Raw genomic sequence first — 12796 nt, forward strand, 5'->3', positions numbered from 1 at the left:
GCACGGGAGTTAGCCTAATTAGATAGCCCTTTCAAAAAGTCAGCACATGAACGATGGGTCAAATGGACTCCCTTCTATGCTGAAAATTACTGATTCAATGATTCCACTTCACTTCCTCTCTATTTGTCTGCTTGATAATTATATTTTTCCTTTCTCTGTCCCTTTTTCTGATTCCATTCATGAATATTTGCACCTCTTACTTTTCAGTTCAGGATACAAACCCAAAATGTTGAAGGATTATTCTTCCACAGATGCTTACTGACCTGCTTGATGCTTCCAGCTTTTCCAGTTTTCGTTTCAGATTTCCAGTGTTTCCACTAATTTGCTTTATTTTATTTTAAAATGAGGAGGTAGGAATGAAAGTCACCCAGTGGGATTAGACTTGTGGCATTAGACTTGTGGCATAAGGTGGCACAGAAGGTCATTAAGGTGAGTGTCAATGGGTTCCAGGAGGAGTGGGAGAGTGCTTGCATGAAGGCCTGCAGCCACAAAAGAGCACGAGGGAGGTGGAGAGGGGGAAGCGGGCAAGGGCAAGTGTGCATGAGCTAAGCCTCATCTGGAGCACTGCATCCCATTCTGGGAGCTATACTTGAGGAAGGATGTGAAGGCATTGGAGAGAGTACAGAGGAGTTTCACAAGAATGATTCTAGGGATTAATAACTGTAGCTATGAGGATAGGCTGGAGAGGTTGGGACTGTTGTATTTGGAGAAAAGGCAGCTGAGAGGAGACTTAATAGAGGTATTCAGGATCATGAGGGGTATGGGCAAGGTAAATAGAAAGAAACTGTTCCCTCTCAAGAACAAGAGGGCACAGATTCAAAATAACAAGCAAAAGGAGTAGAAGTGATGTGAGGAAAAGTTTTTTCGCTCAAAAGGGAGGTTGGAGTCTGGAACAAACTTCCTGAAAGGATGGTGGAGGGCAGGTTCGATCGAGATATTCAAAAGGGAATTTGATTGCTATCTGAAGAGAAAGAATGTGCAAGGTCACTGGGATAAGGCAGGGAAGTGGGATTAGGTAGATTTCAGCGAGCCAGCACAGATTCAAATGGGCCGAATGGGCTCCTTCTAGACTGTAAAGCGAGGGCGAGCAGAGAGAGAGAGGGCGAGAGAGGGCGAGCAGAGAGAGAGAGGGCGAGAAGAGGGCGAGCAGAGGGCGAGCAGAGGGCGAGAAGAGGGCGAGAAGAGGGCGAGCAGAGGGCGAGAGAGGGCGAGAGAGGGCGAGAGAGGGCGAGAGAGGGCGAGAGAGGGCGAGAGAGGGCGAGAGAGGGCGAGAGAGGGCGAGCAGAGGGAGAGAGAGGGCGAGCAGAGGGAGAGAGAGGGCGAGCAGAGGGAGAGAGAGGGCGAGCAGAGGGAGAGAGAGGGCGAGCAGAGGGAGAGAGAGGGCGAGCAGAGGGAGAGAGAGGGCGAGCAGAGGGAGAGAGAGGGCGAGCAGAGGGAGAGAGAGGGCGAGCAGAGGGAGAGAGAGGGCGAGCAGAGGGAGAGAGAGGGCGAGCAGAGGGAGAGAGAGGGCGAGCAGAGGGAGAGAGAGGGCGAGCAGAGGGAGAGAGAGGGCGAGCAGAGGGAGAGAGAGGGCGAGCAGAGGGAGAGAGAGGGCGAGCAGAGGGAGAGAGAGGGCGAGCAGAGGGAGAGAGAGGGCGAGCAGAGGGAGAGAGAGGGCGAGCAGAGGGAGAGAGAGGGCGAGCAGAGGGAGAGAGAGGGCGAGCAGAGGGAGAGAGAGGGCGAGCAGAGGGAGAGAGAGGGCGAGCAGAGGGAGAGAGAGGACGAGCAGAGGGAGAGAGAGGGCGAGCAGAGGGAGAGAGAGGGCGAGCAGAGGGAGAGAGAGGGCGAGCAGAGGGAGAGAGAGGGCGAGCAGAGGGAGAGAGAGGGCGAGCAGAGGGAGAGAGAGGGCGAGCGCAGAGAGAGAGAGCGAGCAAGCAGAGAGGGAAGAGGAGAGAGAGGGAAGGGGAGAGAGAGAGGGCGAGCAGAGGTGGAAGGGGAAGGAGAGAGGGGAGAGAGAGAGGGGGGGAGAGAGAGAGAGAGAGGGGGAGAACGCAAGAAGGTGAGAGAGAAAGAGGTGAGCAAGAGAGAGAGAGAGAAAGAGGTGAGAGAGAGGGAGGGTGAGTGGGGATAGAGGAAAGAGAGAGAAGAAAGACTGAGGGTTGAAAGATATGGTGAGGGGGAAAAGAAGATGGGATGATCTATCAATAAGGGTCAGTTTGTTTTTTCCCTTTTCTTATCAAACATACCTTGGAGTAAACCACCCCCTCCCCCACGACCCCAAAATTAACTCAGCATTCAAATTAAACAAATAAAACACTGACACAAAACAGTCACAGCTTCACAGTACATCAAGTACAAGTTTTGCAATGCTAATGAAAGCAGTGTTGAGTGTCCTTAGATACCTAATTTTCAAACCGTTTGCTCTGATAAACCCACCCAAAAGTGCCTGACAAGAATTAACATGTGATGTCGGATGCATCAATTATCCAAGAAGTGTCCCAAAATTGAATTTTAAAAAAAAATCACTATCTTCAGAAACTGAACAGACAGTTCCATTAAACCTTGCAAAAACCTATTAAAAAACAGCACTCTGGCATATAAATCCCAATTGATATAATTTTTTTAGGTTAAAAGTGCTCTACAACTGGGCTACTACACGCGTGTTCAATTAATCCAGCCATTAATAGGAGATGGGAGGCAGCTTTCAATGGAAGAACTTACATCTGGCTGCACAGATTACCCAACCATGCACAGGAGATTTAATTCATATCCATGAAAGGACTGAGCACCCGTTAGAAAGTACAACAATCCCCAAACGTAACCTGCTCATATTCTTAGATACTCTGATCATCACGGAGGAGAACGAGGTCAACTGCAACACCTATACATTCACAGTGGCTCTCATAGTTATTGGGTTTTGTCACTTGGCTCATTATCTTGTTTAATTAACACAAGTACTCGCAGTGGACCAAAGTCCCTGCGATTCTCTCAATCTCTGTCCTCTTTTAATATGAGGTGAACAGAAAACTCTGCAGGTGTTGGAAATTTGAACCAACAAATGCACAGCTGGGCACATTGATCAGCACCTGCAAAAGGAGAACGAAGCTGCCAGTAACCGCTGACAAAGGACTGTGACCTGGAGCATGAACCCAATATCCCTGCCAGGAGCCAGCTAACCTACCTGCTCTTCATTTCCAGCATTTTGTGCTTATGTTGCTCATTCTTTTGCCTGTCTTTGCTTAAACACAAACAGTAATGCCTGTTCTGAATTTCTATTACTTGTTACTTTGTTGTTGGAATTTATTAGTTTCAACTCTCTTCAAAATCTGCACTGTATGAAAGGATTGAATTTTACTTCTTTCTAATTGAGATAAACAATATACACTGATTGACAGTTGTTTGAGAAGAAACAATTGGACATAGAGTGTACAGAATTTGTCTACCCATCTGATTCTATTTTTTCTGGCGTTCTTGTTGGTTGGATCACTATTATTGCACTTCCATCTTGCATTAAGCTTGTTCCCCTTGCTGTATGGGTAATTTGTGAAGGTGGTGCGGAGGGCATTTTGTTTTTATTATTTCATTGGATGTCAGCATTCCTGGCAAGGGCAACATTAGTTGCCCATTCCTAATTGCCCTTGAGAAGGCAGTGGCAAGCCGCCTTCTTGAACTACTGTAGTCCATGTGATGTTGGTACACCCACATTACTTTGCTGTACAAGTTTCCAATAAGGGAGCATACACCATTTGGCACATTTTAAACTCCATCAGAGGCTGCGCAACATTGCTTGACCTGCTACTTATCCCACTGGGTCTTTTTTTAAAAATTCTTTCACAGGATGTGGGCATTGCTGGCTAGGCCAACATTGTTATTGCCCATCCCTAATGACCCTTGAAAAGGTGGTGGTGAACTGCCATCTTGAGCCGTTACAGTCCATGTGTTGTATATACACCCACAGGGTGTTCCAGTATTTTGACCCAGTGACAGTGAAGGAATGGCGATATAATTCCAAGTTAGGATGGTGTGTGGTTTGGAGGGGAACATGCAGGTGGTGGTGTTCCCATGCATCTGCTGCCCTGTCCTTCTCGGTGGTAGAGGTCACAGGTTTGGAAGTTGCAGCTGAAGGAGCTACACTGAATTTCTGTAGTCGTAATGGCAGGTCTTAACCATAGCAGCAGGGGATGCCTGGAACTTCTCAACTCAAAGAATTAACAGGATAATCCATTTTGGATCCATCACCAAAGATGCTTACGTCTGTATTGTCATTCTATTAGCACCCTTGTGTCACCCAAGATCTACATTTTCATTACCTTTAACCCAGATGTTTCCAATGTTTCCCTCCTAAGCTACACCCAACCTATACCATCCAAGGACTTAAATATAGAATTCTCTGGGTTGAAGGCAGCAAGACCAATATAACACTAATTTTAAAAAATATTTAAAAATATTTTTGTATGGCAAGAGTATTGAGGGCTACAGAACTTAGGCAGGTATTTGGGGTTAAGATGCAGGCCAGTCAACATCCAATTGAGTAGGGGGAACATGCTCAAGAGATGTAACATTCTTATGTTTCCACCCCAACCATCTTCTGCACTCCTCAAGCATTGAACTACATCTGGGATGGAATTCCAAAAAACTGGAGCTGTTACTCATGCAAGAGGCCGTCCATCATGAGACTTTTTTGGCAGACTGTATGTTTGATGGAGGGGTATTTGGGAAGAAGGATTACAAATATACTGAATCCTAACCTCATTTAATCTTTGCATGCGAGCAGGCCAGTAAAATAAAAAGTAGATCCTGGCTGATTCACCCTCCCTCATCCACTGACACTAAGTCTACCTGCAACACTCCTGCCGCTATCCTGGCTCAGACTTACTGACTTGAACTTTGGACCTTCCTGTTCTGCATGGTCCAGCTCCAGATCAACAATATGCTGAAGATATTGCTGTACAAGTGGTAACTCATTTCTAGAAGAAAGCAACTGCATATTCTATTAAAGAATCAAGGCTTGAACAAAAGGACACCAGTCCTCAATAGGTTATATCCTCTTTGACTCAAAGGCTGATGAGAATCAAATAAAGGAGCATTATGTAAAAGTATTTTTACCAGCCAAAACAAGCTAGAAGCAAATGCAATGTTCTTTCATCAAAACAAATGGGTTTTCTGCTACAGAGGCTCTTACCCAGTAGGGTCGCTGGCATTTAAAATAATGCTTTGTGCTATTAGGCACTGTAAGATGAATGCTTGCTGCCAGGGAACCAACCAGCATGGAGCCACTGCAGTGAAATGTTATTATTGTGTAAAAACCACTCAAGAGACTTTATCAGCCTACATTCTGAACAAAAAACAGGAATCATAGAAATGATTAAAGCTACAGTGCATTCAGCTAGATGCGTAGCTCGATTCACTGAAGCAATGTTTGGGCCAGTAGCTGGGAGTCTTTTGTCTTTTACTGACCCAAAATACAGGGAGGGAGGGAGCTAATAAAGTGTTATATATTTGTTAAACTTGCTGGAATAAGTATTGGTGCCAGCTCTTTTTGTTAGGGACTGTAGCAATGATTTTTTTAAAATCGAAAATAACTCAGTTTGAAGAACATGGGAATAAAAATATTTCTCACCGGCAACAGGAGAGCCCAAATGACAGATCCACTTTTCCATTCATTTTTTTCAATAGTATATTATCATTTTTTAAAAACAAGTGTATGATATTCCTTCTTCCCATATGCCTCGCGAATCTCTCAGAATCATAGATTAACAAAATTCTGCATTTACATAGCACCTTCAACATGGCAAAACATCCCAAGAGGGATAATCAGACACAAATTTGAAAACACGTGATATTGGCAAAGGTGACTAAAAGCTTGGACAAAGAAATAGGTTTTACCAAGTGTCTTAAAGGAGGAGACAGAAGTGAGGAAGCAGAGGGGTTTATTGAAGGAATTTCATAACTTAGGGCCTAGACAGCTAGAGGCATTGCTGCTAATGGTGGGCAGGATGGAGAAGAGACAACAGCTCTGGGAAGGCTGGTGCACTGCAGGGGATTCCAGCTATAGGGTGGTGTGGGGGGAGGGGGGGATGTCATGAAAGAATTTGAACATGTCAATGACAATTTTAATATTAAGGTGCTGGTGGACCAGGTTCCAATGTAGCTCAGTTTGGATGAGTTCAAGAGTCTGATTCAGCTAAGGCAGTGACTTGGGAGGAGGATGCAACCAGTGACGAGGCAACAGAGTTTGTGGTGGGGTGATGGGTCAAAGCCAACAATGCTTACCTGAGGTAACTGTAGCTCTGGAGCTGTCCAATAACACACAGACAATGGAAGTGTTGCCAGGGGTGTTGTTGAAACAGTTCCGAGTGTTAGCGTACGTACAAACATAAGCATAAGGAGTCAGCCATTCGGCTCCTCAAGCCTGCTTCACCATTTGATAGGATCACAGCTGATCTGATTGCGGCCCTAGCAGAGTGGGTGTTCCTGCAAATATGGACTGCAGCTGTTCAAAGCAGTGGTTCACCATTACCTTCTCAAGGGTCATTAGAAATGGGCAATAAATGCTGGTCTGATGAGCGACACCCGCACCCATGAACAAATAAAAAACCTCTACACTCCTGTCTACCCAATGCCCTTTGACTCCCTTGTCAATAAAGAATCTAACTTAGCCTTAAAAATATTCAAAGGCCCAGCCTCCACTGCTCTCTGAGGAAGAAATTCCACAGGCTAACGGCCCTCTGCAAGAAATAATTTCTCCTCATTTCCGCCTTAAATGTGAGACCCCTTGCTTTTAAACTGTGTCCTCTAGTTTTAGGCTCTCTTATAAAGGGAATCATGTGGAAGATGACCCATCTCTACAAATGATGTTGCCTAGGGGCAGTCAACATATTGCATCTGTGCCAGGTCTCTGGAAGAACTATTACATGCACTTAATTTCACTAAAAGAGTGAGCGACCATCTCCTTCACAAATGTTGCTCTTTAGCTGATGTACTAAAGGGGCTCTGGGAAAACATCCTCTATGACTTTCACAGCCCCAACTACCAATAGGTGTTAGCGGCACCGGGATCAAAATCAGGCAAGCAACACTGAGGAACACATCTCATCTGTATACTATATAACCACAATACTGATCAATAAAGAACCCTGGAGAAGGAGGAGGAGATCAATATGCATATCATATGACCTACAGATGATGTACACAGCAGTGAGCATTCTAAGGAATACTGAGCAAACCCACTTCTTATTTTTGCAGGCAAGAGAAAACTCTCTATTTGTGAGCGTGAAAATTGAGTGCATTCATCTTTAAAAAAGGCTGGAGGCCACAGCTTTGGCTTCAAAAGTAGAGGATTGAAAACAAAATAAAGGTCCAGCTGATGCAGATGGTGAGATTGTTCCTATAATGAAGATTTTTTTTATTCCATACTATAACATTATCAGTGATCTTAGAGAACAAAGCCTGAAATTACTGGAGATTATGTCTGAAATTACTGTTGGTTATATTAGCAGTCATACACTTGATACAATCATAAAACCATCCTTTGCTATTTTAACAGAAGTCAAGTAAAATGGGTTAATACCCGCTTTACATATTGGATAGAGGAATGTCATACAAATACCTCCAACATTCATTTTCAGCTCACAGATATAAATAGCGATATACCAAATGTCAACAAATTAGTATGGGGAAGACAGTGGCATAGTGGTAATGTCACTGGACTAATAATCCCCAGGCTAATGCCTTAGTAACATGGGTTCAAATCCCACTGGGGCAGCTAGTGGAATTTAAATTCAATTAATAAAAAAAAATCTGGAATATAAATCTAGTCTCAGTAATGGTGACCATGAACTATCATTGATTGTCGTTAAAACCTATCTGATTCACTAATGTTCCTTAGGGAAGGAAATCTCCTCTTCAGGGCTCCGAGTCATACCAAATATAAATATTTATATTTAATAATTAGAAACATAAAGATGAGCTCTGAAGAAAAGTCATATGGACTTGAAACACTAACTCGATTTCTCTCTCCAAAGACAATGCCAGACCTGCTGAGTTTTTCCAGTATGTTCTGTTTTTTTTTGTGTGATCTAATCAAGGTTTGATACAAATTTATCATAATTTCTCTACTTCTCGTTACTACCCCTTTAGAAATAAAGATTAGCTCTGGTTTTGCTCTTTTTGTGCTGAAGTTCTGCAGCGCTACCAACTGAGCCACGGCTGACAGAAATGTTTACAGTACTTTAAGTGTGGTTGAACCAAGGTTCAATACAAGTTGACCATAACATTTTTACTTTTCAATTCTCTCTCTCTCTCTCTCTCTCTCGAAATAAACTTTAGTTCTGGGTTTGCTCTTTTTAAAGTGATCTTATTAGCTTACATTTGTGCCTCCAGATCCCTTTGGTCCTCTACCCTACTTGGCTACTTATTTTCCAAGTCCTTTGTGACCTCCTTATCAAAATGTAACTTTTTATATTTACCAATGCTGAAATTTATTTGCCAATTATACTTTCAATGGGGAAGGAAGCATACCTCCAGTACCCCAATTTCTTGGAAAAATATGCTAGATATACTGCATAGCCACAGAAAAATCATATTGAAGCACCAAATAAAAATATTTAATAATTACAAACAAAGACAACCATCAATTGCAATTAATGACTCTGAGTTTCTATGTGCTAGCTGAGCTTCAGTACCTCACTTGGGTGTCAATCGTCATACACAAGCTTAAACAGTAATTGTGAGTAAGTTTAACCCCGTCCTCAATTGACTCCCACAGATGTATTTTCCTGGAAGGCTCACAGGATAGTTGGTCAGAGCAGATGAGGTTGGTTAATTTATCCAAAGACAGCTGAGATTAATTGCATTCCTGGCTGAGAGCCACTAACTTAGCACACAGGTGTCAGCTGTGGCTCAGTTCATAGCACCCTCGCCTTTGAATCAGAGGGTTGTGGGTTCATGTCCCACTCCCGGAAACCAAGAACTGTGAATGTACTCGAAAGAGTTACATGCGATCTATTGATAACTCGAAAGAGTTAACAGAACATAAATGGCAACACTGCAGGTCAGTAGAACTGAAAAAAAGCTCAAGGATTAAAGCTAGGGTCCTTCCTGGGCTGTTAAAGCTCCTCACCATGCATGTATTCGCAAAGCCATCTGGTGAGCTAATAAGTGAATTGTCTCTAATGCATCATGGTCCAACAGTCGTGCCGTTTGAAGGCAATGAGAGTGGCATGCATTTGCACACACTTTTTACCGCCACTCCCAACTCAAAGGAAGCATTATGTAAAAGTTTTTGCCATACCAAGTGATTACATCAAATTTACAGCATAGAAACCTGCCATTCGGCCCAACTTGTCCATTCCAATGTTTATGTTCCACAACGGCCTCCTCCCACCATATTTCATCTCAGTGTAACCATCACCTCCATTTTTCCTTGTGCATTTATCATTCCTCTTGAATGCAGCTGTGCTATTCGCCTCAACTGTTAAACTCGGTAGTTAGTTCCACGTGCTAACCACTCTCAGAAATGTCTCTACTGGATTTATTATTGACTATCTTATATTCATAGCCCCTATTTTTGGTTTCTCCCACAAGTAATGCATTTTATATCACACAATTTCAATCCATTAATATAAAATACCATCTCTCTATTCGTCTTAATGGTTTAGCTTGCAAACCTTTTCCAATTTAATAATTTCAACTTCTCCCATTAAACATTTTTATCTAAACATCTGGTGTTTGGATCTAAGAAACCAGTGAGCAGTTTCCGTCTGGCATCAATGCAAGATCTGAGTTTCATATTACTGTTCTTAGAATCAGTATTCAAAGGGGCTGCATGAAAGGAACTGGAGAGTGCAGTGGGTCATGCTCATTGGCCTTTCACCTCAGGAACTTTATCACCAACATGTTTGGACCTCTCTTTGCCAGCTGTAAGGCCTTTGTGCAAAATAGCCTTGGGCAATTCACAAGCAGTAGTTATGTATAAGTCAACTGCACAGAACCCTGTCCTGTCCTCCCCCTCCCCCACGACCCCATTCCCTCCTCTTCCTGTTTGGATCCAGCCCCTGCCCCAAAACCACCCCAGGGATAATTTGCACTATGCAAAGGTTGGTGCAGCAAAAAGAAAAAAAAACGCATGTTCACAGAAAATCAACATTTGAAAGGGAAAGATCGAACAAGTGTGTAATATCATTTAATGGATAAAAGCAGTCACCGAACTGTGCCCACTCCATGAAAATTCTTCTACTAAAACTTTTAAGGCTTAAACATTTATCAGGGCAAAATAACTAGAGTAAACGAAACATGTAACTAATCAATGGCTGTTAGAGTGAAACTTTTTTTTTTAAAAGTATATGGATCCACGATTCTCAAACCTGAAGTTTCAATTTATCTGACAGAAACTAATCTGATTTCTTTTTAGGGAAGTGTGGTGATAAAGAATGATCTGAGTGAAGAGCAGAATAGGTACCATCAATGATCGCGAGAATTACAACCTCATGTGTTATGGTTGTTTGACACTGAACAATAAAGCCTTGTCAGTTTCACATTTTTTTTGATTTTCTGTGACACTTACAGTTGGGCAAGCGTTTAAATCTGAGTGAAGGGGTTTTACATGCTGGGAACGAACAATAAGAGCAGTCATTTTCCTAAATATTTTCAGCAAAATTTATGCCACAAGCTTAAAAAAAAATGCAAATTCGTTGAAGTTATAAAAATATGGGTAACAAAATGAATACGCACACAGGTTTCTTTTCCAAGGGCTACAGCGCAATTCATGAACCAAAATTAAGTTACATGGCAAAGGGTTAAGTGACAATAGTAGAAACATGTTTCTCTTCGCTTAATTCATTCTTGGGTTATGACCATCACTGGCAAGGCCAACATTTGTTGTCCATCCTTAGTTGCCCTGTTTGGATGCATCTGGGTGGCTTGGGAGGGTAGTTAAAAGTCAATAACAATGTGGGAATGGAGCTACATAAAGGCCACAGTGTATAAAGACCGCTGGTATCCTTCCCTGAAGGACATAAGTAACCAGTTGGGCCTTACGACAAGTTTGGTAACTTTTTTTTTTAAAATCCAGACTCACCCTTCTTCATAAACCAGCTGACTAATTCCAGAATTTTATTTTAAAACTGAATTTCTGGTAGGATTTGAATCTACATTCTCGGAATAATTAGTATAGGCCTATGAGTTACTAGTTAAGTACTGACTTAAAACAGCTGTTGGTAAAATTGTACATTTGTGCTCCGGATTCTTGAATAAAATCCACATGGAAGGAAGCTGGAAGTAAATAGCCATTTTATGAAGTCCCATGGTGTTTCTACCTTAATTTAACATCAAACTAATGCAATAGGCGCCTGATACATATTCAGCACCGCAATGGATATTTAGTAAATGCACAACTTCACGCATATGAAATTACTTTCCTACAGGTTACGTATGGATAAGGAATACTAATATCAAATGCATTGGCCCTGAAATTAGTATCCAGTTCATTAGCAAGAATGTTTTCTAAAACAGAAAGACAGATTAGTCTCCAGGTGCAAGCTAATCCGGTGAAAGATTGTACCCGAAACATTAAACTACCTTTCCCTTTTCAGACGTCAACAGACCTCGCTGGTCTTTATTTTAGTTCCATTATTTACAACATTTGTTTAATTCTCTCCACTCAATCGTTTCATTAAATCTCTCTTCAGAAATCCAGGCTCTTTTGTGAACGTTGTGCAAAATAAACTTGGAAAGAATTCAGCTGCTTTAAATTGAGGCTGAAAACCTGCCACCAAGGAAAAATGTATATCCCCGAAAAGTAAATGGTAGACTCTACTTTCTTCATAAACCACTGATGTTAGAACAATGCAATTGATTGCCCAGAGAAAGGCAAGGCACCAGCTTACGATAAATTATTGTACAAATTTACCATTTAGAATGGCCTAAGTAATTACTTATTGAACTGGTTGACAGCCTGTGTATTCTAGCTGTGACAAAGTACTGCAAATTTCCGTCAACAGTAGAATGGAAACAAGGGTAGACAGGAGATAAAGTAGAAAACTAAGCTGTCTTGCAAAGCTTTTGATGTTGAAAACAATTAATAGATTCATTTTCTGGCCCAGTGTACCATAAAACTAACAGCAGCACACTTAGTTAACTCAAGTTGAATTGAGTAAAAACCTCCCATATCAAGTTCATTTATTTTATTATGGCATTGCACGGTTAGTGCTCTTTGTCATGGAATGATTAGTGGTCACCTCTAGTCACATGGCAGGTCACAGTCACAACGGCAACAGAAGATATAATGTACAGCCCTGTAGCAAAGCTGAGCGCACTGGTCAGGCTGAGTTTGTGCTGCTCACTGAAAGAGGGCCAGGAGTTGAAACCCAAGTCAAATCAACTCTCACATGTCTGTTCTCGTATGTCTGCTTATGAATGGTACCCTACTTCATTGTATTAAGGGAGGAAGAGGAGACCATCAAGGAAATTTGGAGTATGCCAGTTTGACAAGAGTCTCGACACTGCACATTCCTGATGAGTTATGTCTAAGATTCCAATTACACTCTTGCCAGACACCGTCAATTGTTGATACTGTCTTTCCATTTGCCTGAATGCAACTTGGATGACTTCACATCCATATTATAATATAGAAATTGTACCGATATAAAATTGTAACTGCAATGCACCAATATAAGGCATGGTGCATAACTGGTCTACAAGATAGCCTTCCAGCCATTTGAAACTAGGGCCCCTATCTTTACCTGGGGTTGAGTGAGGTGTGTGGAGGCTCGGCGGGTGGGAGGCACCAATAATGGTGCTGGCCTCCCGGGTCTTTTAAC

The 12796-nt window shown here is 42.4% G+C and overlaps 1 protein-coding gene and 1 long non-coding RNA gene across 2 annotated transcripts in view; one reads left to right on the forward strand and one right to left on the reverse strand.

Moving 5' to 3' along the window:
- diaph1 (diaphanous related formin 1) overlaps positions 1 to 12796 on the reverse strand; it is a 348897-nt gene that overhangs the window by 147130 nt on the left and 188971 nt on the right. The window lies entirely within an intron of this gene.
- Positions 1 to 12796, forward strand: part of LOC144686076 (uncharacterized) — a 28129-nt gene that overhangs the window by 8386 nt on the left and 6947 nt on the right. Inside the window, exon 3 of the long non-coding RNA XR_013577847.1 lies at positions 7224 to 7353. This is a non-coding gene — a long non-coding RNA (uncharacterized LOC144686076). The remainder of the gene's footprint in view (positions 1 to 7223; positions 7354 to 12796) is intronic.

The sequence above is a fragment of the Cetorhinus maximus genome, chromosome 10 (assembly GCF_964194155.1).
Source record: "Cetorhinus maximus chromosome 10, sCetMax3.hap1.1, whole genome shotgun sequence".
In the NCBI taxonomy this organism is placed as follows: Eukaryota; Metazoa; Chordata; class Chondrichthyes; order Lamniformes; family Cetorhinidae; genus Cetorhinus; species Cetorhinus maximus.